This window comes from Aquila chrysaetos, chromosome 3 (assembly GCF_900496995.4).
Source record: "Aquila chrysaetos chrysaetos chromosome 3, bAquChr1.4, whole genome shotgun sequence".
Taxonomy (NCBI): Eukaryota; Metazoa; Chordata; class Aves; order Accipitriformes; family Accipitridae; genus Aquila; species Aquila chrysaetos.
In genome coordinates this window covers 28,460,461-28,484,087 of record NC_044006.1, presented here as the reverse complement: position 1 = coordinate 28,484,087, position 23,627 = coordinate 28,460,461, and the positions used below count along the sequence as shown (strand labels likewise).

The 23,627-nt window shown below is 40.8% G+C and overlaps 1 protein-coding gene across 4 annotated transcripts in view; it reads left to right on the top strand.

Moving 5' to 3' along the window:
* HECW1 (HECT, C2 and WW domain containing E3 ubiquitin protein ligase 1) overlaps nt 1–23,627 on the top strand; it is a 282,245-nt gene that overhangs the window by 27,338 nt on the left and 231,280 nt on the right. The window lies entirely within an intron of this gene.

The following is a 23,627-nucleotide window of genomic DNA, read 5'->3' as shown; positions in this document are numbered from 1 at the left end:
GCTCTTAAACTAATGGGTTGGTTTCCAGTCGTGCACTTATCTTTTCTCTGTTTCCCCGGGTAAGGCTCTGGGCAGGTTCTGAGGCAGAGTTTTTGATCATGAGCTCAGATTTGCCACAGGAAAACTAGGAGGAGCTAAGTTGTCTTCTGACTTACTGTCTTGTGCGGGAAGCCTGGGGCCATCGCTCCCGTCCTCCTCAAATGAACTCTGGACTCTTCCCTCCATTGTTCCTGCAAAACATGTTTAAGATTAACCACTGAAACTGGATTTATTATTGTTTGTACAGCTCAGACCCGTATTCTGTCTTCTTTGACTTGCTCCTGATGTTCTGGCAGAGCAAGGCATTTTTGGAACATCTACTGTGTTTTTACCTTTTGACTAGGTCCTTTCCCTCAGACCAGCCCAGAAGATACAGCTCGGTTTGTTTTGTTCAGCCTATCCACATCTTTGTGCAATGCAGGAGTAGGTAGAAAGGAAAATTTATATTGATTCTACCTTTTAGTGTTTGACAGCAATTTTTATTTTTAGCCACAGGAATGTACAATGGGAGCTTTTCTCTACGACTAAAAACACCCTAAAGAGTTTTCACTGGTACGTATTGGGACATGGCCAGAGCAAGAGGATAATACTTTCTGCAGGGCACCAGACATGACTATCTGTTTTTTTTTACATACATATATATATTTCTATCTTATAAGTGAAAAAAGAATGACATTAAGGTCAAGGGAATACATCTGGGGAAAAAAGATTTGTAATGGCTAAAAGACCTCATACAGATTCCTGGTCTATCCACTCACAAAACATGCAGAAGACCATTTAAAAATTAAATATAGATGAGAGATAACAAAAGGTAGGGAGGTAAAATAAGGGAAGAAATTAGCAAGGTTGTATAGATTATCTGCATGCAACCATTAATTTAGGAATAGAGATCTGGAATTTTCATTTGAGTTTATTTTTCAGAAAATTTAGTATCTATAATACATATTCTTCAAGAAGATTTCAGCATTGGGGGGGGAATAGTGTGATTTCTCACCTGCGCAATTAAAGCAAAATAGTTTGCTTTAGTTTAGTTTACTTTATCCAGATCAAAATGTTTTGACCTCAGCATTGAGCCGAGTCTGTTGTCTTGTCTCTTAGGAATATTGCTTATATGTTAACAGATGGGGGACAGAAAATAGAAACTTTCACATTTAAGGAAGTCAACAAATCCAGAGATTTTGATAGTTTTAAAAGAGCTTATCAATGTGTTCTGCAGGCCACTAATAGCAGTTTTAATATATATGAGAGCCCTGGAGACATTCAGGAGAACTAGAAAAATGAATTGTTTTGTAGGTATTTAAGAAGGGTGAATGGTACAACCCAGCTACGTGTTTGTCCTTTACCTGTTTTTTATGCCAAGCAGAAATGATGGAATGCCTGAGATGCGTTTAATACAGCTGTAAGGAAGGGTAGTCTAAGGAAAGCTAGCCCGTGTGGGTGTTCACTTGTAGAAAAAAAAAAAAACAAAAACATGTCAAACTGGCCTTTTTTTCTTTTTTCTTCATGACATTTTAAGCCTGGTTAGGAAAAGTTACACAATTGATTTATTATACCAAGACTACTATGAAGCATTTCTCTTGCTGCTGTACAACATTTTGATTGAGACACTAGGTTGATACAGAATCAACGTGACATGTTAAATAGATGAAAGCTGTATAACTGAGGTCTCCAAATGTAATGGTAAATAAGAAAAACCATTGCTGACATAAAGAAGGCTACGACTTCTTTCTGTGCTGCGTCCTCTTCTTGTGCTGACAGATCAGGAAAATTTTTGAAAGCAGAATTTGGAGAAGAGCCACGCGGAGGAGTGATGAACTGGAGATACTGGGCCCCTTTTATCTGTTGATATGTTTATCTTATCAAAGAGAACTTAAGTGGTGACTTGGTCATAGTCTTAGATACGTACACAGGAAATATAAATTTGAAATCTGAAGCAAAGGTATAACACCCTGAGGACTGAGATTGTAACCGGTATTTTTCATTTATGCGGTAATTAACAATTTAAATAATTCCTCAAGGTTTGCATGGCTTTCACCACATCTGAAATCTTAGTCCTTTTTGTATATTTTTCTAAAATGTACACTCAGGGAGACGTACAGGAATTAATCAGGGGAAAAAAAAAAAAGTCTTCCCTTTTGGCGAGAGAGGCTAACCCTTTTTCCCCCAGTGAGCCCTGGGTTCTTGGCTGAACTGCCTCCCACTAGACTGCCCATTCTCCCTGTATGCTGAGTGCAGTGAGATGTAATGTGGCTGGGAAGATCAGCCCATTGGGGGAGAATAAGGTCAGGAGATGCTATTGGGAGGCTCTGCGGGATTGTATGCGGCCTCGGGGCCAGTTTAGACCCAATTCAATTTAATGTCAAACCAGTTTAAATTAAGACTTCTCTATTTAGTCCAAGATGCTAACACATTTAGCTGGGGAATAGTGAAATATTTAATAGCTGAAACTAGTGCTTTCTAAATGCTTTATTCTGTTGAAAATGCTGATATTTTGAATTTTTTGCCCTAATTAGAGATGAAAGCAAATGTCAAAACTGGGATGTTGTGAGGAGTGGTATTTCTGTGTTTTATTCATTTTTACAGAAAAGCTCACCTTAAAAGCTACAATCACTCTTTTATAATCCTCGTCAAGACATCAAGTTGAGCTTCTACCTGTCTTTAAACACTAGACTTCAGTTGGGCTGCTTAAATTTAAGCATATACTTAAGCACAGTGCTGAACCGGGCTTGATTTTAGAAAATGAGCTGCTGCCCTATTTGTGTGCATGCAAGTCTTACGAGGAGCGGCTGAGGGAACTGGCGTTGTTTAGTCTGGAGAAAAGGAGACAGACAGAAGACCTTGTCGCTCTCTACAACTACCTGAAAGGAGGTTGTAGTGAGGTGGGTGTCGGTCTCTTTTTCCCAAGTTAACAAGCAATAGGATGAGAGGAAAATGCTTCACGTTGCACAAGGCGGGGTTTAGATTGAATATTAGGAAAAATTTCTTCACTGAAAGGGTTATCAAGCATTGCAACAGGTTGGCCAGGGAAGTGATTGAGTCACCATCCCTGGAGGTATTTAAAAAATGTGTAGATGTAGCACTTGGGGACATGGTTTAATGGTGGACTTGGCAGTGGCAGGTTTATGGTTGGACTCGATGATCTTAAAGGGCTTTTCCAACCTAAATGATTCTATGATTCTATGGGCGAGAAGGCTGAGAGGACAGGTAAGGCAGTGGCATATTGCGAAGAGAGCGCAGCATATGTAGGACAATAAAGTCCCAACGAGTGCGAGATAACACTAAAGGCATTGGACTTGTTCATCACTGAAGGTAAAAGGGTACAAAGTGGGTGAGTAGCTCAGGAGTCTGAGACAGTCCTGCATCTCTTTTGCAGTGTAAGGTTGAGAGAGTCCTGGCTGTTCCTGGGGGTAACAAGGGAGATGCTCTGCCTGTGCTCCCCAAGGGCTGATGGGCGCAGTGTCCCGGGCAGTGCCCAGGGCTGATGCTAGGGGTGCAGCTGGAGATGTCCTCATCTTTGCAGCCTGGGCTGCATGGCTGAGCTCCCACTGGGGTGTTGTCCTAAACCTGTATCATATGTGAGCTGGGCAACAAATAGGAGGTATAATGCACCAGGATCGGTGGGTTAAAAAGGCACTGGTTAGTGCTGGTGAATTGGCGATAGCTTACATAATACTTCTTCATGGGCACTTTAATATTTAATGTTTGCTATAGCATAAATGGAGCTTGCAGGCAGCTGTACATTAACTGCATGAATTTTTAAGGGGGGGGGGGGGGTAGTTTAGGAGGCAGGAATGTCACAGAAGCTTCCTAATTGGCACATACCCCAGTAGAAACCAAAATGTGAAAATTAAGTGACTGCCCTAATTATCAGAGACTCCCAGGAATACATTGTGCTGGGAGATATTCCTTTTTCATTTCATGCACTGCTTTAAAAATAAGCATTGTGCAGAGCATAACAAGGCTTTTAATTAAAAGGCTGTGCCCACACAGCAACTTCCCACTGTGGCGCTAGCTGGTGAAGGGAGCTGTGAGGGGTGAAAACATTGCTTTGTGTCCACAAAAAATGGAGCTAATAATCCGTTGATAACCAGTGGCTCTTAAATGGGTTTGCTACAGTGACATGAGGTCTGATTCTGACTGGCAGCAGTGTGCGTGGTAGGTTTCTTATAAGGACAAATACTTCTGAGTGCTTCTGGCCAGGAGTTGCCTTTGCCCTCCTGCTCCCCTGCAGGTACGCAGGAAAAGATGCGCGCTTTCCGTTGTCCTGAGTGCCAGCCTGCCCTGAATTCTGGCGACTCTATCTCCAGCCTGTACCAGAAGGTAAAAGTTGTAACCATTTAAGCCAGTAAGGCTTGTAAGATGTGAAAGACGACGGCTAAGTTGTGGTGATGGACAAGCATGGCAATGTATTACACAGATGGGCAGTGTCACAGCAAGGTAATGAATAGTAGGCAGAAGGACGCACTGAGGAATGTATGAATTCTGTTGTTAATAACTGTGAAGTTCCTCTCAACTTGCAAAATGTGCCATTTGGAGGCAAGGATGCACCATGTATTAAGACAGAGTACATAACTGGAATAAATGGGTAGCTATTTTGTTGGCACCGTCATACAAAAATCTGATTGCAATGACCTGTTTTCTAACCCACCCGCTGTTCCTTCTAGGTTTTTCTTTTACCCCCAGCTTCTCTTTACTCACATGACTTACCTTTTTTTGCCTCTGAAGTATCTTTGCTCTCCTGTAGGGTACTCCCCTACAGTACTCCAATTTCTTTGGCAAATTAACCAAGAGGACTGTCACGTGGCAGTTGGCTGGCAGGGTCCGGTACCTCAAATCTGTTTGATAGAAACAGAGCTTCACGAGCTGTATGTTATGTAGGTAACTTTTTAAAGGTTTCTTAAACATCCCTTCTGCTTGTTCCGTAGTGATAGTCCCAATTAATGGAGCATGATATTAATTTGCCAATGAACTGTGTTTTCCTGAATGCAGTGTTTTCATTTGGGCAAAAATAATTGATGTTGTCATGGTCCTGTCAGATTGCAAGAACAGATGTCTATGTGTGCACATATTTGAGAGGGGAAAACTGCCAAAGTAGAGTTCTGCTGAGTTTTTGAGTACCCAGTACAAAGTATGCTTTTCAGAGTAGGGTTTTTTGAATGACTGACTTAACAGCAGTGTCACAGAGGTCAGAGCAATTTTGTATGTTGACTTCTCTGGGAAGAGATTTTTGGTAAAATGTGGAGTGCTTTTTGAAAAACATTGTGTTTTAATGGGACAACAAATACATATTTGTATATGTATTCATATAACGTGTATATGCATAATAGCTGTATACTAGAGCTGCTGAAAAACAAGAATATTGTGGTCCTATTTTACATGCAGAGAGAGAGATGCCTGGCTATGTAAGCAAGATGAATAAATTATCAATTTATTTCTTGATTTGCCAAAAAATGCTTCAAGGACTTAAAGTTTGGAAGAACTAGCAAGTTGGGCTTGTTTTCATGAGTTCAACCTACTTTAGTTCAAGGTTAGAGTAATCGAAAACCCTCTGTATGATAAGAGGTTTGTGTAAGTTTAATAATAGATATTGTGATCAGCATGGTGTGTAGTAATAAAGTTCATTGTGGAAATGTGAGAGCAGCTGTATTGGATCAGAAAGAAAAGTCCCCCTTGTGCAGTTCCTGTCTCATGAGCCAGTAACGTGTTTAGTTAATGAAAGGTAGAAACATCACAGGCTTTGTAATGGTCCTTTGCCAGTACTCTCTCAACTTGCAGTACTCTGTGGCTCAGGAACTTCAAGTCTGTATTGTCTAATAACTCTTAAAGGATTTTTGTTAATTTATTCAAATATAGTTGCATTTTTCCACTTTATCCCTCTTAACTCTTTTCCCCTTACCACCACCAAATTTCTCACAAAAATGACATTTCCATCCTGAGGCATATCTACTCTGAAACTGCAGTTTCTGGCTGCCAGAGAGATGTGATGGTGTGATATTGCTATTGCATGCTCTAATTCAAACAGCTATGTTTGCTGTTTTTGAAAAAAAAGTGATTTCAGTTAGTTTGGGGTATTTCTTTGGAAGAAAGAAAACAGTAACAGAAAACTTAATATATTCACCCAAGTTGCCCAAATCTTTATAAATGGTATGAGCAAAACCATACTAAGTAATCAAGGATACAGCGATCTCCTTAATCTGGTTACACTACACTCTAATTGAGTAAGTAATCAACCTGAAACATCTTGCCCTGAGCATGAGTCTCAGACTCTCACTGAGTGTAAATGTCACATAGAGAGTCTGGTAACTGATAACACTGTGGGCAATACGTCTATATAATTTGTTCTTTCAGTTTTGCAGCAATCTGACACGGAGCTCTTTCCACCCAAATTTGTGCTTGTGCCTTATCGTTTTGAATGTGATAATGCTTGGGGTGCCCAGACTACCTCTCCCTCTCCTCCCCTCCCCGAGAGAATCTACTGAGCTGATATGAAGGTAGGAAAAATATATCTTGGGAAGAGGCTGGCAAAGATCCATGGAAGATGAGATAGCTGTGTAAATGTATGACTGCTACCTGGAGGCAAAGAAGAAAGGCGCATTCAGCCTATGAGGTGTAACAAATATAGCTGTTAGACACTCATATGCCTCTCCTGGTTATCACTAGAAAGTATCTAATTGTGTTGGAATCGAAATTTCATCCACCGACTTTTAGATTTAGGAAAGATTGTTCCATCAATGATGTTTGTTAAACGATAATCTGGGTGTCCAATTATTTCTTAAATCAAGCACTTAGAGAGGTTTTGTTCTTAAAAGCGGAATAAACACTGTAGAATACTGTTTGTGATAGTGCCTGGACTAAGCACCAGACATCATTAATATCATAATACTCAGTCCCTCTGTCCCTGTCCCACAAATTTCTCTTCTCTAAGGTCTTTTATTAAATCTGAATTTCTGCCCTTCCTCCTCCTTGCTTAATGGAAGATAGCTGCCTGAATTGCAGACCACAGGATTCACCTCCCCATAGGCGTGACTGCTATTGTTTTCAGTGGAAGATTTGCCTAACGCATGTGCAAGCTGCATTGGGACCCATGCTGCTGGTCTGGTATACCTTAAGTCCAGTTGTCAAATGGTAAGAGTGGGAAACGTGGGCTGTCATAATGTATTGTCACCTGGGATACAATCTCTTAATGAGCCGAAGGGTTGGAAATATAATTGGGCATATGAGTTTATGTAGCTGCCTTGTCATTGTCTTGAGAGGTCTGCCTGGCTTTTCAGATGTATTTTAAAGAATAGAGCAAAGCTTTCTCTGTTAGAAGAATAACCTTTCCCCTTGCAGTGGGGAGTGAAGGATTTCAGATGTTGGAAGTCAAAAGGACATTTGGGTTTCCTGCATTCCAACAGTAAAAGGGAGGCTGTGAAGCACTGTGGGACATCACCAAGTTTTTTTCCTGATAAAGAAACTCCAGCTGAGGTCCCTTGTTCACAAGGATCAGTGTTATTTGCACAGCATCAAAATTGAGTTAGTCCACTGCAGTGAGACAAGAGCAGACTGTAATATAAGGTTTTTTTCCTCTACAAGTCCTAGAAATAACACTGGCTGTGACAATAGACTGCCAATGTTTGGAAGTACTGTATTTCAGATCTGTTCACTGCATTGCCCAGGCTTTTAGTTTTCCCATAATTATTACCCACACATTTGGCAACCAAACTGCTCATTTAAATGCTTATTCTGTATATTTTAAAGGTTCTGTTTTTCTTTTTCAAAAATATTTTCTTTTTATATACCAAATAAAAACATCCAGTGATGCTTAAAATAGACCTGAAGAAACAACAAGCAAGAGAAGCCTGTCCTGGAGGTGGTTCAAGATACAAGTTGGAGATCTTGCCAGTCTTCTCAGCACTGGCAGAAGTGAAGTTTGCAGATGTTTTCTTGCCTGATCTAGCTGCTGTTTTTCGGCTAAGATGGAAGTCAGGCACCTGGGAAATGAGGGTTAAAAGAAGTGAAATAACAACCAAAACCAAGAAGGGTAAAAATTGTGCTGTGAAGTTTAGAATGATCTAGTGATTGCAATGTGGTACTTGATGCCTTAAGAGGAAATTTGAGTCAGTACCACAAGACAAGGGGCAGATTCATTTTCTCAAGAATCAAATATTAATTATCATATTCATTTAAGGTTGTGCAATCAAAGCCTTATAGTTGTTTTCCTGACTACTCACATGTATATGCCATGTGACAAAAAGGCACTGCATTCGGGTTCTGTTAGTGAATGTTGGATGTTAGCGAATGTCTCCGTTATTACTGAGACAATGAAAATAACGAGTCATACAATAGATACAAATACATCAGACACCTTGGAAACAATCAGGAGAGCCAGTGATTATACTCCTAAGTGAGAAAACATGAGTAGCAGATATGTAGTATGTAAAACCTGAGTCTCACAACTCAGGTACATAAATGCACTTGTTATGCAAAATCTTGGTGTCAAATGGCAGTAAGTTAAGCTTCAAAAAAACCTATCTTAGCTGTGTTCGGGCTCATTTATCCCCTGAGTAATTCAGTGCCACTTGAGCCTTACTGAGGGGAGTGTGGAATATTGCAAATCTTGTCAGAGTTGGGATCGTGATCTCGGATTTACCTAGTCCAGTTGGGCATATAGCCATTGCAAAGACTGAACAGGGACTGGCATCTGTCTCCTGTGGTGCTTATGTTTTGCACATTGAATTCTCTTCTGGGTGAAAAACAAAGCACTAAACAGTCATGTTAGTGGAAACAGGCGTAATTCCTGGTATGAATCCATCAGAGAATTTTCTATGTGGGTTATTCTTTCATGTAGAGCATTACCCCAACTGAGGAGCAACTCTGTCTATAATCTGTTCTATAATCTGTTCAAGTATGGTCTCCTGTACGTTTTCATCTGTGGTGTTCATGTTTACGGCAGATTTGAGGTGTTCTGATGACAGATGGGTTTACAAGAATAAAGCGGATTCTTGCCTTGTTGCAAAGACAGTGATTCAGAGCTGCTTCAGGGCTACACTCGAGATGAATATTTGTCTTTGATCTGCATGCCTGACATCTGTTGACATTAGTGCATGTCTGATGCAAAGACTGAGGGTAGATGTATCAACATGCCAAATGTTCATAATTGACCTGTCCCAACAATTGATTTTTTAAAAATATGGCAAGTGAACTGAATAGTAAGATAAAATTAAACAAAAAAAGCAAAAAAACCCAGTTCAGATTATGGCAAATAGAAAGTTTTTCCCTTTTTTTTCTAAAAAAAACCCTTTTCACTCAGTCCAGACTAAAACATACAGCACCATTTTCAACAGCTGGTTGGAAAACAAAGGAAGGAAATCCCTGTGTTCACAAAATTACCAATGGTCATGCCCCCTTTTTTCTTGGAGTTTGTTGCTTTGTGTTGTCACCTAGGATGTGGAAAACTTGCATTCACTTCCCGTATTTCTTGAGGGGTTATTTAAATTTGCATGTCATGCTAGTGACTTTAACCACAAACCTGAAAACTAGTCTGAAGTTGGGGAGTCTTCATAATCCTCTCTGTTTAAATTTTATATAAGTAATTAAAATTTCATTGGAGCAAAAACAGAGAATGAAGGATTTCGCTTGGCAAGTGAGCATCCTTACAGGTGATGTTGAGAGCCAGACTCATTCTCTTGCTTTTTCTTTCTATTGATATTTTAAGTATTTTATCTATAATGGAACAGCTTAATCTAGAGTGGCTGGGAGGGCCTCGCTGTTAACTGTCCTACAGTATGAAGTGTAGATATTGGTGGCTGAATATCCCCTTGAGTGGAGGAGGGAATTGAACTCAAGCCTGAAAACCAAGTGCCAGAACTAGAGAGCTGTTGGGCAAACTGAAGACACACACCACCAGCAGTTTTGCGAGCCAGGGTTTCCTCTTCCATTCCAGTAGAATGCTGCTGAAATGATGTGGGTCAGATACACATAGTGCTGGGGGATGTGCCTTTTGGGTGCATTCTTCAGAGAAGCTGCTGTTTGAGTCAAGGCCAACCACTCTTCTAAGCAAACGTATGTTGCATTAGTAATGTATTGGTGTTTTTAGCAGCCAAAAGGATGTTAATCGCTGCTTAGATCTCCTACAGTGTTTCTTTTTAATAACAAGACAGGCTGAGCCAGCAGGCAGTAGGAGCTGTTAAGAGACATACAAGTTACAGTAAAACTAGCTGCTTTGGTAGTTGGAAAGGAATTAATGCGGAGGTCTTCCAAAAATGTAATACGTGAAGTTTTAAGACCAGTAGGGATGCTACGTGATCATGCAGTTTGACCTTCTATGTAAGTCATAGCTCCTCCAGTGCTTACCTAGTCTGTTCTTTATGAAGCCTGGTTATTTGTTGTGAACTAGGTTGGTTCATTTTCTAAACATGTTGATTGTTTCTGTCATAACTGTGCAATTTAAAAGTTGTGGTGTTTTGGAGGTATAAGAGGAAAACTTACTAGTCAGAGGACAAAGAAATAATTCATTCTGATTCTTACCCAGCCAGTGTACTCCATCAAAGCCTTCCTTTGCTGGTAGAGATGTCATTTTGTAATTGTTCTGCTATATTCTTCTGTCTTGGTGAGGTGTATTAAGGGAGAAATTAAATAAATTAAATATGACCTGAAGGCCTCTGTTTTTGTTCAAAGGGATGCTTTATCATGGACATTAATTTTTTTGGATGTTAAGAAGAGAGAAGCATATCTGATTCCCCAGATCACACTGAGCATTTTTGTCATGGAGATCTCTAAGTAATGGGTCTGCTTGTTATATCAGTTGGCCAAACCAGTTGGTGTAGTTTGGAGTAACTGCATTAATTTCAGCTGATCTTTATTAGTCTGTGCCATCTGAGGATTTGACTTATTTTCTGAATATACCAGTCTAAGAGTAGCCACTTGTGGCATATCCTGTGACACAGCATATGAGATGAGACCTGCCTTAGGCCAGGTGAGTTGACAGGATTTTGACCAACTAGGAAGTGTCAGTTTTGCTATAAAAATAACATGTGTTTGTAAAACATGAGTGGTGTGAGAATTACTAGAAATTAGAGCCAAATTCCTGACCAGTTGCAGTTAACATAAAAAGTAATTTTTAAGAAACATGAATCTACTCCTCTTGTCAGATCCCAATCAAATGCAGGTTTTTCAGCTGTGCAGACCATCTACCTTTTTTTTGCCAGGCTGAAAGCGTGATATATACCTAAAGCAAGTACAGGTCTGCACACTTGCATCCTTTCTCTGTCCATCAGCAGCTGGGCTGCAGAATGCAGTGGTCTAGGGCAACAGAGACCCCATAATTTGTTATGGCATGGACTTGAGTAAAGGGAAAGGTTTAAGGATTTCTTGTTGGGGAAAAGAGATGAATTTGACGGTGGGGCTGTTCCATGTCCTACTAGTGAGCTATACAGTCTTACACTATTGATGAAAGGGGTCCTGGCTCTTCCACTCTTTGAAGTCTTGAAGTGAATTTCTCAAGGTGTTCAAGGAGAGTCACTTTATAAGTAGGAGAGCCAGCTGGAAGGGGAGGAAGCATGCATGTGCAAGAAAAGTCCCCTGCAGTGCTATTCAGGCTGGTTACACTCTGAGCCGCAAGTGTCTTTGCTGGCTGTGCTTTAGGAACCTAAGGATTGCTCAGCTGAGGGCTGTGGTCTTTCCTCTGGAATACTAGGGTAATGAAGTGGCTGTTCAACATCCTCATGCAGATAAGGATTAGGAGAGTATCATGTGAGAGCTACTGCCACAGCCGAAGATGCCTTCAGAGAGGACAGCACTTCACGCTGTTGTGAAGGGAGAAAAACATTCCCTCCCTCACTGCAGCGAGAGAAAGAGCAACCAGGTAGTCAACACTTTTAGGCTAGTGGATGGTTTCTAACTTAGAGCTGGTGCATTGCACAGCCCTGTCAGTAAGCAGGAGGTTATGTTGTACAAACAGCTGTCTCCATGCAGAAGGCTGTAATTCTGTGGTTTTTTAAAACAAACTGCTCCATGCCCTACCAGCAGACAATGAGATATTTAGGCACATCAGTCCTGTGTGAAACAAGACAGAGCAGCCAAGGGTATACTCCATAAATGGTTACCAAAACATCACTGTTCTTAATTATGTTGTCTTTCTATTTCTGTTATCATTTGCTCAGTAAAAACTCTTTCCTGTGGTTTTGTGTCCATGCTGGTGTGCCACCCCAGTTTGGTACATCTGCATGGTTAGGAACATACCTGTCTCCAGTGGCTGAACGTGATGTTTGAGTATTCTAATTATATCAGCTATTCAGGCTCAAAATGGAGTTAGATATCTGCATTTGCTTGGGCTTCTAGCATTTGTGCTTATGTGGTTTTATGAGATACCCTTTGCGTGTTTGACAAGGGGCAATATGAAAATGTCTAGTCAATTCTTAGCCTGTTGCTTAATATCAGATTCTCTCCGGTGGGCAGGCAGCCTGCGGAGTCTTACAATTTTAATATTGAATGCATAGTGAAGATAGAATCTGAACATTGTCTGGTGAGGCTTCTCTGCTTTAGATACAGCATTCCTGTGGATTGTTCATAAGGGTGAGAGCTCGAATGTTCTCTGTGTTTGAAAGTGCTGAACTGGATCTAAGTTTTGAAGCTTCTATCTCTCTGTCTAAAGCTTGCTTTTTTCCTTTCTCTCATGTGTATGTCCATATCTGTATGTACACCTGTCTATATATAGCACACATATATAGAAGAAAATTAGATGTGGCTGAATCTGTTGAAGAAATTTTAGTTATTTGAGGGAATTCCTTCATAAAAGCATTGTTCCCATATTTGCAAGCTGTAACTGGTACTTTACAATTCATGCTTTTATTATAAAGAAAATGCTGCTGCTTTGGCAGTGTTACCCGTATGTTTTTCTTAAGGCAATTTTTTTAAAGGTACAAAGATGAGCTGTCCAGGCTTACTCATTTTAAGCTGAAAATCAAATAAATCAGCAATGAAAAATGACCCAAAAGATTACCTCATCCATCTCAAACCCAGTTCAAGATGCTTCCCTACCATTACCCTTGGCGCATTTTATAGTGCTTTATCCAGCTTGAAAGAGCCAAAGTGTTGGATATTCTGCTGTGCGGTTTATTTTTCATCTGAAGTGCTAGCTTTCCCATGTGAATTTTATTGGAGGCCTGTCTAAAGACCATGGATCAAGTCTTTACTGCTGTTGCTTTCCATGTACTTTAGATCAGGCTCCCTAAGACTCTTGAGTTGAACACCTAAGTGTGTGTTAACCCCTAGCACCTGGGTAACTCCACTGATACAAAGCTCTGATCCTCACAAGGGCACAGAGATTTAGGATTTCTGAGAAACTTGCCATCAACGTGAGCTGAGCCTACTGTCAAGGCTAGGTTTGTACATGTCACAGCATCAGCACGCTGAGGCGCAGAGCACCTACCTCTCCATTACAGACATTTGCAGAGTGAAGGAATGTGCTTGCTGCCCCTCAGCTGGATTTGTGATAAGGATGTTAAATAAAACTGAATACCCCTCTTTTTGGCATCCCTGTGGACACTTTCTCATAAATGTGTCCATATGGCAGCGGCTGCTTCAGAACCATCCTGAATGGTTTGTTCTTTTCTACTCAACTTTGTAGAGTTCTTGTTTTTTTGTTGAGTCCCTGTATTTTCTCCTTGCTATGTTTCTTTTGCGTGGGAACTTTGTAATTCCTTGCAAAGTGGGGTCATGCTTGTTGTGGCATCTTCCCTGTAAAATGCAGGATACACAGCTTCAATTAATGAAGCCAATTTGTCCTTTTCAAAAATATCGTAGCAAGCAAAGTCATGGGAAGGGCATAGGAGATCATCAGAACAATTTTTTTTCTTAACAGTGCACCATTACATAGTGTAAGGTGATGATCAAAACATCTGTTGTCTGAGGTACAAGAGCAGAAAGCAGAGAGCTATTTTCCATTCATCTTACAAATTTTCTTTGTGCCATTGCTTAAAGATAGGTGTTGAGGATTGCTTTGGGGGCATTTGGAGATGTATGAAGGCAGAATGGGGAAATGAGCTGTGATGGCCAATTCAGCCAGCCAAGGTCATTTGGAAACCACGATCTACTGAAACAATTGAGACTAGTTGACTGGCTGCTGTCATTCTTTTCTTGGAGGATTGATTAACCCTCCAGCAATTGTCAGTATTTTTGCAAGAGAAAGTGTGGGGGAAATCCATTGTGTTCTTTTATTGAGGGATCCTTCTGTCTTGTTTGTGAAGCTCTGGCTTCTGGGGTTTACTCCCAAGTAAATCTTTATTTCACTTTTCAGAGCTCCAATGTGGTTTGGCTTTGGCAGGGCTATTTTTTAGAGAGGTACTAAATCCAGCTTTTACAAGGGCTTACCCAAATGTGATGAGGCTTGTTCCAGATCAGGACTGATCATTCCAGTCCCAACAACTGAGATCTTACTTCATGTATATTTTAAAACTGGACTCAGGTTTTGTTTCCCAAACTTTTTGGGCAGTTTTTTTCCAGTGTGTCTGCAGAATCCCACCATTGCTAAAGTAATGTTCTTTTTTAAAAAATCGTATGAATCTCTTGAAACTTGTTTATTTTATTACCAGTAATCTTGGGATTTCTCTTTCAAGGTGTATGGTTCTTAGGATTCTAACTGCTCCTGTAACTGTGTGTTTGTCAATATTCTGCCCTTTTTCTCCCTGGAGTGGAAGGAAGAAGTAGAGAATGAAGTCCTAATGGAAGAAGCTTTATATCATTGCTTCCTTTGAGCATCCAAAGGTGCTACATGGCCTCAGATGTCAGCAAGATCCTTTATATTTTCTCATATTCTGCCCTCATGCTGTGGAGAATCTCCCATGCTGAAACAAAAGCACTACAAAACCACCTCACGTCCTCCTTCATATTTCTCCTTGCTATGTGGCATACCTAAAAATAAGCAGTAATTAGTCTGTAGTTGCCATGGTTCATCACACTTTCAGATAGTGCTTCACTGTCCCTTTTTGTTTGTCACAGGCTTGCTGGGACTGGAACTGGTCTTTTGTTCTGTGTTTGCACACAGTGTTGGGACACATGTCCTGATTTAAGGGTAGACTTGCGCTAGGATGGCCAGCTGGCACTCCCTGCAATGCATGCAGTAGGAGCAGCATGAGGCTAGGCTGGCTCAGGCTGCTGAGTGTACCCAGCTCCATCCTTTAATGAAGTGCTGGGACCCCTGCAAAGCTCCTTCTTGCTCCCATCTACACCCTAGCCCAGAGCTGAGCCAGTCTCAGAGCTGCCTGTTGGCTCTTTCAGGTGTTTTGAGTTTTAGTTCTCAGTCATGTGAACACCATGATGGGTGGCTCATCAGATCAGTCTTGCACTGCAGCCATACCAGCAATAAATGGCGCATGTGTAGTTGAATTAAATTGGCCTGTGGCATGTCTGAAGGTAAACCTCAGGTGCTATGCAGAACCAGGGCCTTAGAGCTAAGTTCAGCAAAGACTAGTTAAACTTGCTGAGCTTGCAAACTAAAAACGTTAAACCTGGTTAGTTGAAGCAGACCATCTGGAATCGAGTTGCCCATATCCAAGCTCAAATAATAAACTGTGTTTCTCTGCTGCCTTGAGCATGGAGGCTTCTAAGCTCAGTAGTTTAGTGTGACTTCAACATTACCCTGATTTCTGCTTATGTCCTTGTTCAGAACTGCCTTGTGCAGAACCTTAAAGCACCTCCATCTTCTTAAAGATCAAGAAACCACGTATCTGTCTGCCGAGGTCCTTTGAGGAGGCCTAATTATGGGTGAGCTCAGGCCCTTTGCTTTCCTCCTGTTTGTGTTTTTTTTCAAATCCAGTCACCTATTTCCTCAGAGAAATTTCTAACCATTAGACTAGAAATAGGTTTGGGTAAGAAAACTCCCTTGGACAAGAAAAATCCCTCTCAATGAATGGGAGCTACTGTGCAGCCCAAGTTCATGGCACTGGAGGAAAGAAGGGGCAAAAATAAGCCTGATTCTTACTTGAGGTCAGAGGGAGGAATCCAGGGGTTTGTTCCTACATGTTCCCAGGAGAGGAAACTGAACCAAAAAAGAATCGTTTGTAAGTGCTCGAGGTCTAGACCTCAGACTCATTTGTTTGGTTTAAGCAAGGTTCTAGTTAAAACCATTTTCAGTGTTCCAGTGTAACAAGATATATGTGATGTCTTCACCCTTTGATTTCTTTATCCTTCATCCTTTAATGCTGACGATGTGCTCACTGATGGGCTTTGTAGTTTTACTCCAACCGTGTCAGTTCTTTGCAGCCTTCACTGTTCTTCACAGAAAAAATGTGTTCTTAGAGACCTGCTACTGTTTGTTTGCGTGTTGTGGTGTGTGTTTTTTTTTAAACAGTTCATAGTGAGGTTAAACTCCCTTAAAAGCCAAGAAATAGATTTTAAAATAAAAATGGTTTCATCTAAAGAGGTTGGCTAAACTGCTTAACCTAGTTTTAACTTGCTGGAATGCTGTAGATAGCTCACTGCCTTAGCTCATTTGAGAGCCATACGTGTAATAGACCAAGCATCTTCAGGTCAGGTTTTCTCAATTTCTGATGAGGCCTGAGCAGTCCAGACTGGATTCAATTGGGAACCACGTGACACAGGAAGGTGTGAAAATATCTAAGCTACCTGTAGGCAGGGGAATGTGGTTTGGAAGTGGTTTGTTAGTGTTACCTCCAACACAGGTGTAGTGATTTTGATATCCACACTTCATTGCTTGGATGTAAATATCTTTGTGTCTCCCTGTACTATGTGCTTTGTGAATATCCCAAATCTTCAGAAGGCTTAAAAATCTTTTCCAGTTTTTAGGCCACTCCATCATTTTTTGGTCATCTGTGTAAGTTAAACTTCATGTCACTACTCTTCATAGAGTGCTTTGAATATCAGACTTGGTCACTGAAGCTGCTGTCCACAGAGCAAAACTATGGAAAATGGCTGGATGCAGAACGGTAGCAGTGGCATGGCAAGATCTTGCTTTTTAAAGAAACACTTGTGTGAACTACCTCAATGTTCTGGAAGTACGTATGGAGGCTGTGTGAATGATGGCCTTTAGTGAAGGTGCTTCTGGAGACCCCATCAGATATCAGAATCACTCTATTTTGTGCACATTGCAGTCACAAAATAAAGCACAACCCTTTCTGTGAGAGTTTACTGTCTAAATATGTGAGATGCCAGACAAGTGGTGGTATCACAGAAACACTGTCATTATCCTAGTTTTGCAGCACAGACACTAAACTGACTGTGTGGGATGTTCTTTGGCAGACCCAAATCCTAACTGGCTGGTTTTGAGTCCCTGTCAGTGCTGTAATCTCCAGCCCTTCATCCTTCCTCTCTTCACCATGAGAACAAACCACCTAGCCTGAAAGCCAGTGGATTCTACTGGGAGCTGTAGGCAGAGTTTGGAGTAGTGAACTTTGGCAATCAGGATTCATCTATCTGGGTTTCCTGGCGGAGCAAAAGATCCATTTGATGTCAAGAAGAGGTCCAGTTGTCTGGGTAGTGACTGGTACTTGTTATTGTGCACAGCCAGGCCTTCTGCAGCAATTTGTGAATTTAGTTTTACCTGCGTGCATGGACAACAGTATGTAAACCTGCCCCAGGGCCACTGTGCTAGTGGCTGGAAGTTTCAACTTCTGCAAATGGGAATTAAGCATTAATAAAATCTGTTGAGAAACAACTAGATATGGTAAATTATGCAAGCTAGTGTTCTGCCACCTTGAACAGTTTTGGGGCTGAGAGGATGCCATGGAGATAATGTTTGTAGTTTTCTTCTAGAAAAGGTATCCAGTGACATGAGCTAAATGGGAAAAGAAGAAAGATGAACACTGGAGGCACTGCAGAGTTGAAAAACAACAATACCTGCTTCTCAATTTAATGCTGAGGGACTATACTTTTCTGTGATTCTCAGGGTGGTCTCTAAAATATAAGGGTATCCGTTTTCTTCAGGTTATTGTTCCAGTGTACTACTTTCCAAGCAGTACTTTGTCATTTTCATTTAAAATGTGAGGTTAGTGGCCCTGTGGTATTATAAAAGATTCCTCCCCTGTAACTTGTGATCCTGCAATGGTTGTCTCTCTGGGACTTTTCTCCCTAAACTTTCTCATTTTTGTGAACTTTGTTGCTTCCAGAAGCCCCCACAGAAAGCAGTCAGCTCCCCACTGCTCTAAGAGTCCTCAGAGGTTAAGTGATTGTACTGACTACAAGTGATGTCAGAAATTAACATCTCCAACTGTATACTTTTACAACTCTTACCTCTGAGGGTAAGAGGAATTGATGTGCAGCATCTTTAGAAATTAAGTTACTGATAATTAACAGATCATCACAGTCTAAATAGCTAGTAATTCTTTCCCTTGGAGGATCTTAACCAGGTCTTTCAATGTTGGGATGGGGATTAAAGGCTTGGCATAGACCTATCTACTTTCTTCTCAGCGTAAGCTCTGAATTTTAGAGGCGAGAAGAGGGCAGAGGCTGTAAATTTTGCCACTCTGTCCTACATAGATATTAAACCACAGTTCAGCAGTTTTCTGTCATGTCCAAGCTATACTTTCTGAGTAGAGGTCCAAAGGATATAGTCTTAAGTCAGTGAGGAGGGAGGAGAGGGGAGGTGTGACTGCTGTTATAGTGCCTGTTCCTTGGATCCTTTAAAGTTGCTTTCAAAATAACTTTTTTGATGAAGAAAGCAAGAAGCGGTGAGATTACAACAAGGGGCAAAGCGTGTTTCATCTGTTCTTCTGGAGGCTCCTTAGAGTTGAGAACGGGTCTGGGCAAATGCTGGTACAGTGTGAGGGTTAGGTTCTAGTCATCTTTCGGTGGGGGTGGGTGGAGGGGGGAGTGAGTGAGTGGCTGCGTGGTGCTTAGTTGCTGGCTGGGGTTAAACCATGACAGCCAGCCAGCTGATCTGGCTGGCCATGGGGTGCAGAGCACACAATCCTCTCTGGGATGGTGGGAGATGGCATAGGGGTTCCTGCTCCATGTGTGCCAGGAGCTGCTGCATTTCTTAGGTGTGTTTGTCAGAGATCACACTGGACTTACGGTTCTTAGAGCACAGACATAGCTTGGATGGTGCCAAGCTGTGTAGGGGGGAAAGAAAAACAACAAGGATGGCTACAGGAGGAGGAAAAAAGCTCCATTCTCTCATATCACTTACAAAATAATTGCCTGGATCGCAACATGACTTGCTTTCAAATCCAAACTTAAAATAAAATCTGGGTTTGTCTTTTCCTATTGCTATTTCTGCCGCCTCCATGATTTGTAGGAGGTGCTTAAAAAAGGCTCACATTAGTGTTCTCGTATCACTTTTTTGCCCCATGTTGTGACAATTTCTCAAAATAATGACTTGTCTGTGACATTCAGAGTGACTCTTTGGTGAGGTTTGCACAAAAATGTTTTTTCATTGTGGAATGGGAGTTCAGTGTCTGGAGTAATATAATCAGGGAAGTTCTTTCTAGTTCAGAGACTGAATTAAATTTTACCTAGCCTTAGGCTGTCGTATTTCAGGTTTGTCCTTTAGGGCTCAATTACTAGTTAAATAATGCCCTTACTCCCACTGTCTGGACCAGGAGAGCTATCTGCACCAGGTATTGCCATCTCTTCAGTGCAAGAAAATAGTGTGGGCAAAATCATTGGTTGGGTTGACAGGTGCTGTGAGGAGAAAAGAAAAAAAGCTGAGCTCAAGCTGCTGTGCTGCATTTTGACATGAAGCACGATAGAAATTGGGCAGTGTCTTAAGGCATGCGCTGTCTCTCTAGGCCCTAACTTGTTGGTTTGCTTGTTTTATTTTTGAGGGCTTTAAATCAACCCTGAAGAAATGTAGCCCCTTGCCTTTGGATGACCCATAAAGCTGAATCTTGGCTGCATGCTTGGGGCAGGAGCAAAGCTAAAGGTGCTTGATGCTACACACTGCAACTCCAGGCTTCGGTGATTCTGGAAGGATGCCAGATCAGTAACTTTACCAGGGATGGTCTCTTAGTCAGCACTCAGATCACAGATTTAGAGTGAGATACTGAGGGCTGTTTCTTGGGCAGTTTCCTGGGGCTGCTTTTTATCCAGCCTGCGTTGCTGGGTTAGGGTCAGCTTGCAAAGCACCCACTTTCTGTCCTCCTCCAATGCCATTGTGGTAGCAACAAAGAAGAGCAAGTCAGAAGGTTTGATCACTTCTGTTTATTTGTATCTTTCTAACTTGGGGGTCCTGTTTCTTTAGAGTTGCTTTGCAGAACTTTGAATCTGATAAATTTGTAAAATCACCACCTTGTATTTTCACTTTTAGGCTACTCCTCCTTTCTATGGAGACCTGCAAATTGCTGCATTACGCTTTAAAGGAAAGAAGGATAGCAATGAAGCTAATCTAAGTGTTTTATGTATGTGAGAAAGTAATTTTGTGGTGTCTGCAAGTTGTAATTTTAAGAAAAAGGAACGCTCATTATTGGTAACCACTGACATTTAAATTGGTGGTAGCCTAATTTTTGTAATTGCCTTTAAATACATGGTGAACCTGGGCCAAATTCATTTCTACAACTTTAGTAATCTGAGAGTATTTTCCAGGAGACACCCTGGCCTACTTCTTTTCTTCTTGACCATCGTATCTTAATTTTTAACTTGTCTGTGTTGTTTTTTGCAAAGGAGAAATACATTCAATTTGTGTTATTCTGTGGAAAAAGGAAGTTTTTGGGAACTCTGTAGCCTCTATCTCAGGAAACAGGTATGTGGAAATCCTGGTTTCATTCTACATGGGGCAACTGGTTTCTTTCCCTTTGCAAACTGTGACTCTTAGGCCACCATAGGTAGAGACTGGTTTAATCAAAGGCAATTTGAGATGAGCATTTGAGCCAGGAACTTTGACAAGGAGCTGCTAACCCCAAGTGCATTCTCCAGATCTGCTTGAGAAGCAAAAAAGATCTGTCACCCGAAATAGAGAAACAAAACCCCTAGTGAAAATTCAACATGAAATTAAATAAAACCAGCAACCAGCCCTGGATCAATACCATGTGCAAAGAGGAGAAGCTTCATGTAAAAGTCAAGCATCTTTGTGTTGGTGCACAACAGGAGAGATGTTGGCCTGCCAGCTGCTGATGATCAGAAGGCTGCCTTCAGTCCCGAAGAGTATGAAAGCTGTGTGCCTTTTCCACATGCTTTGTGCTCAATTCATAAAAAAGCTGGTAGATGGGATACATTATTTATATGGCTCCTCTGTATCCCTATGACTTTTCATAAGCAGACAGAATGAAGACAGTCCATTGCAGGGCATGTTTGCTCTGGCTCAGTATGGTGTTAGCCATTGCTACCTGAATTGTAATAACTTGGAGGGTAGGCTAAGGCCTGTGACATGTAATGTGTTTTGTAAGATCCAGTTAATCTCAAGAAGAAGCAACCATTAAGATTTTATCAAAAAAATAAGCTATTTCCCCAATCCCAAGTGAATGATTGGTAGCTGTCAAGGAACTCGTAGGTGACCTTCCAAGGAGAGTCTGTTGACTTACTGGATTTTGCCAAGACAAAATTAGGAGATTTCTGTATTTGAGCTGGAGTCTACCAGTAGTAAGTAATTTTTCAGAGTATCTTAATTAGCTGTAATTCATAATAGCTTGTAACATATAAGAATCTGTCATGGCTTCAGTTAGCCAGTTGTGAAATAGAGTTGATTCTCATGAGGAGTATTGGGAGCTAGAATCCACTCTGTTTATTGGCGCAGCAAGAGCAAGCAGGGGTGAGATGTGAAGTGATAACTGTGTGATGGCATAATTAAAGCTATACATCAGTGGTGGCTGACTACTAAGTGATCAGAAGAGATTTTTGAGTAAGCATGGGGAAACAAAACAATTTTTCATCATTATTGGCTTATAGCACTTACGAGTAAATGACCTTTTCAAAAGAGGATGAGTAAATGTCTTGAAAACACTTTGTGGTTTCTTTGATTCCAAATATAAAAATACTTAGAGGGTAACAAGAATTTCCATGACTTGCATGACCAGATGATTTTTTCAAGGAGAATTGGGTTTTTTTTGTCACACTTTATCACACTACCTTTTGAATATATGCTGGGTTTTGACAGGCTTTCTGTTACTATCTTCAGAGGTCAAAGCTCTCATAATTCAGAGGGTAGAAATATTTAAAAAGATACGAAAGATGGCCTTAAAGCAAAGGCAGTGGATCGATGCTTAGGTGGCAAGGGGTCTGTTTCTGAGTGCTTGCAGAACGTCTGATTAACGTGATGTGCGAAAGGACACTGTACTTCACCGTTTACAAAGTAAGGATAATTCATGTTTCCATTTTCTGTCTTTTCTTTTTAAATTAAGCATTTTTGAGCAGTTATTTTCTCTTCACCTGTGTTTTTGTAACTGCTGCTACAGTGAGGTCCTGATCCTATGTATTGCTTCTGGTACTGCTACAGTATTCTGCTTTCAAATTAAGGAGCCCAAGATCTTCAGTCCGATCAAATCTGATCGGAAGCTTTTCCAGTTTTCTCCAGATGCTTTTCATTCTTAAACCTCATTGATATGGACACACGTTTCTTAAAATACAACTACGGGTGGGGAAAATGCAAAATTTGCATAATGAGGAAGTTTGGGTACTTTTTGCCAAAAGGACTCTTTTTGATCTCTGTGTGCCAAATGAATTTCTTAGAATTTCACTGCTTATAGCTATTCATAATAAATTAATGAGTAATTAAAACTGTTATTAGGAAAAAAACATGGAGTTTGAGCCTTTGGAAAATGTAGTGCTCATTTTACTTTCAGCTGGAGTGGAACATGTATAAATGTGAAGGGTTTGATTCCCTACTTCGTCGTATCACTGCTAACCCGATGTAATTGCTTTGATTCCAAATCTACAGGTAGATGTAAAATTGGTGTGAGAAAGTAGATAAAATGGCCAGTAAATTTCAATATATCTATGTTGCTTTTGTAGTGTGTTTACTGCAGAAGAAAGAATCATAGGAACTGCATGCGTGATCTCTGTAATTATTTTATTAAAACTTTCCATTGTAAGAACGTTTTGGAAACCTTTTCTGAGACAGTGAAACCACTTTGTTTTTCCTGAAGGAGCTTTTTGAATTTGGAAGGGAGAAGGCACTTGCGGGAATGAAGTGTCTTTTCTTCGCCATACATGAAATTCTACTAGGGTTTGCTTGAGTGATAAACTGTTGAAATTGTTTCTTCACATGTTTTTCATTCCTGTTGTGCCTTCCTACAAACATTTTGGCAAGTAAATGGCTTTGCACTCAGGCATGCTCAGTTATTCACCTGTACAGATGTTTGCAGAACCCTGACTAATATTTATTCCCAGGCTGAGTGGATTTGGCAAGTCTCAGTGGGATGCAATCTTTTGCAACAGAGTTGTCAGTCTCTGAGAATCAAAAAACTCCAAGAGAGAAAGGGAGAATTTCTTTAGGTCCAAGTTTATTAAAAATAACTGTCACCTAAATCTGTATCCCTTGAGAGCATCTTCTTGGCTGTGTGTTCTTCCAATGTGGGTGGGAGGCTGTCTTTCTTGAAGAAAAATTCTTGGCTGGGCTTCTCGCAGGTTTTGTTAATTTTATACAGTGTGTTTTTAGTTGAAGTTACGGTTGATGGTTAGATGAGAAATGCTATGCTGTCCTTTCTGCTGTTTACAAGGCA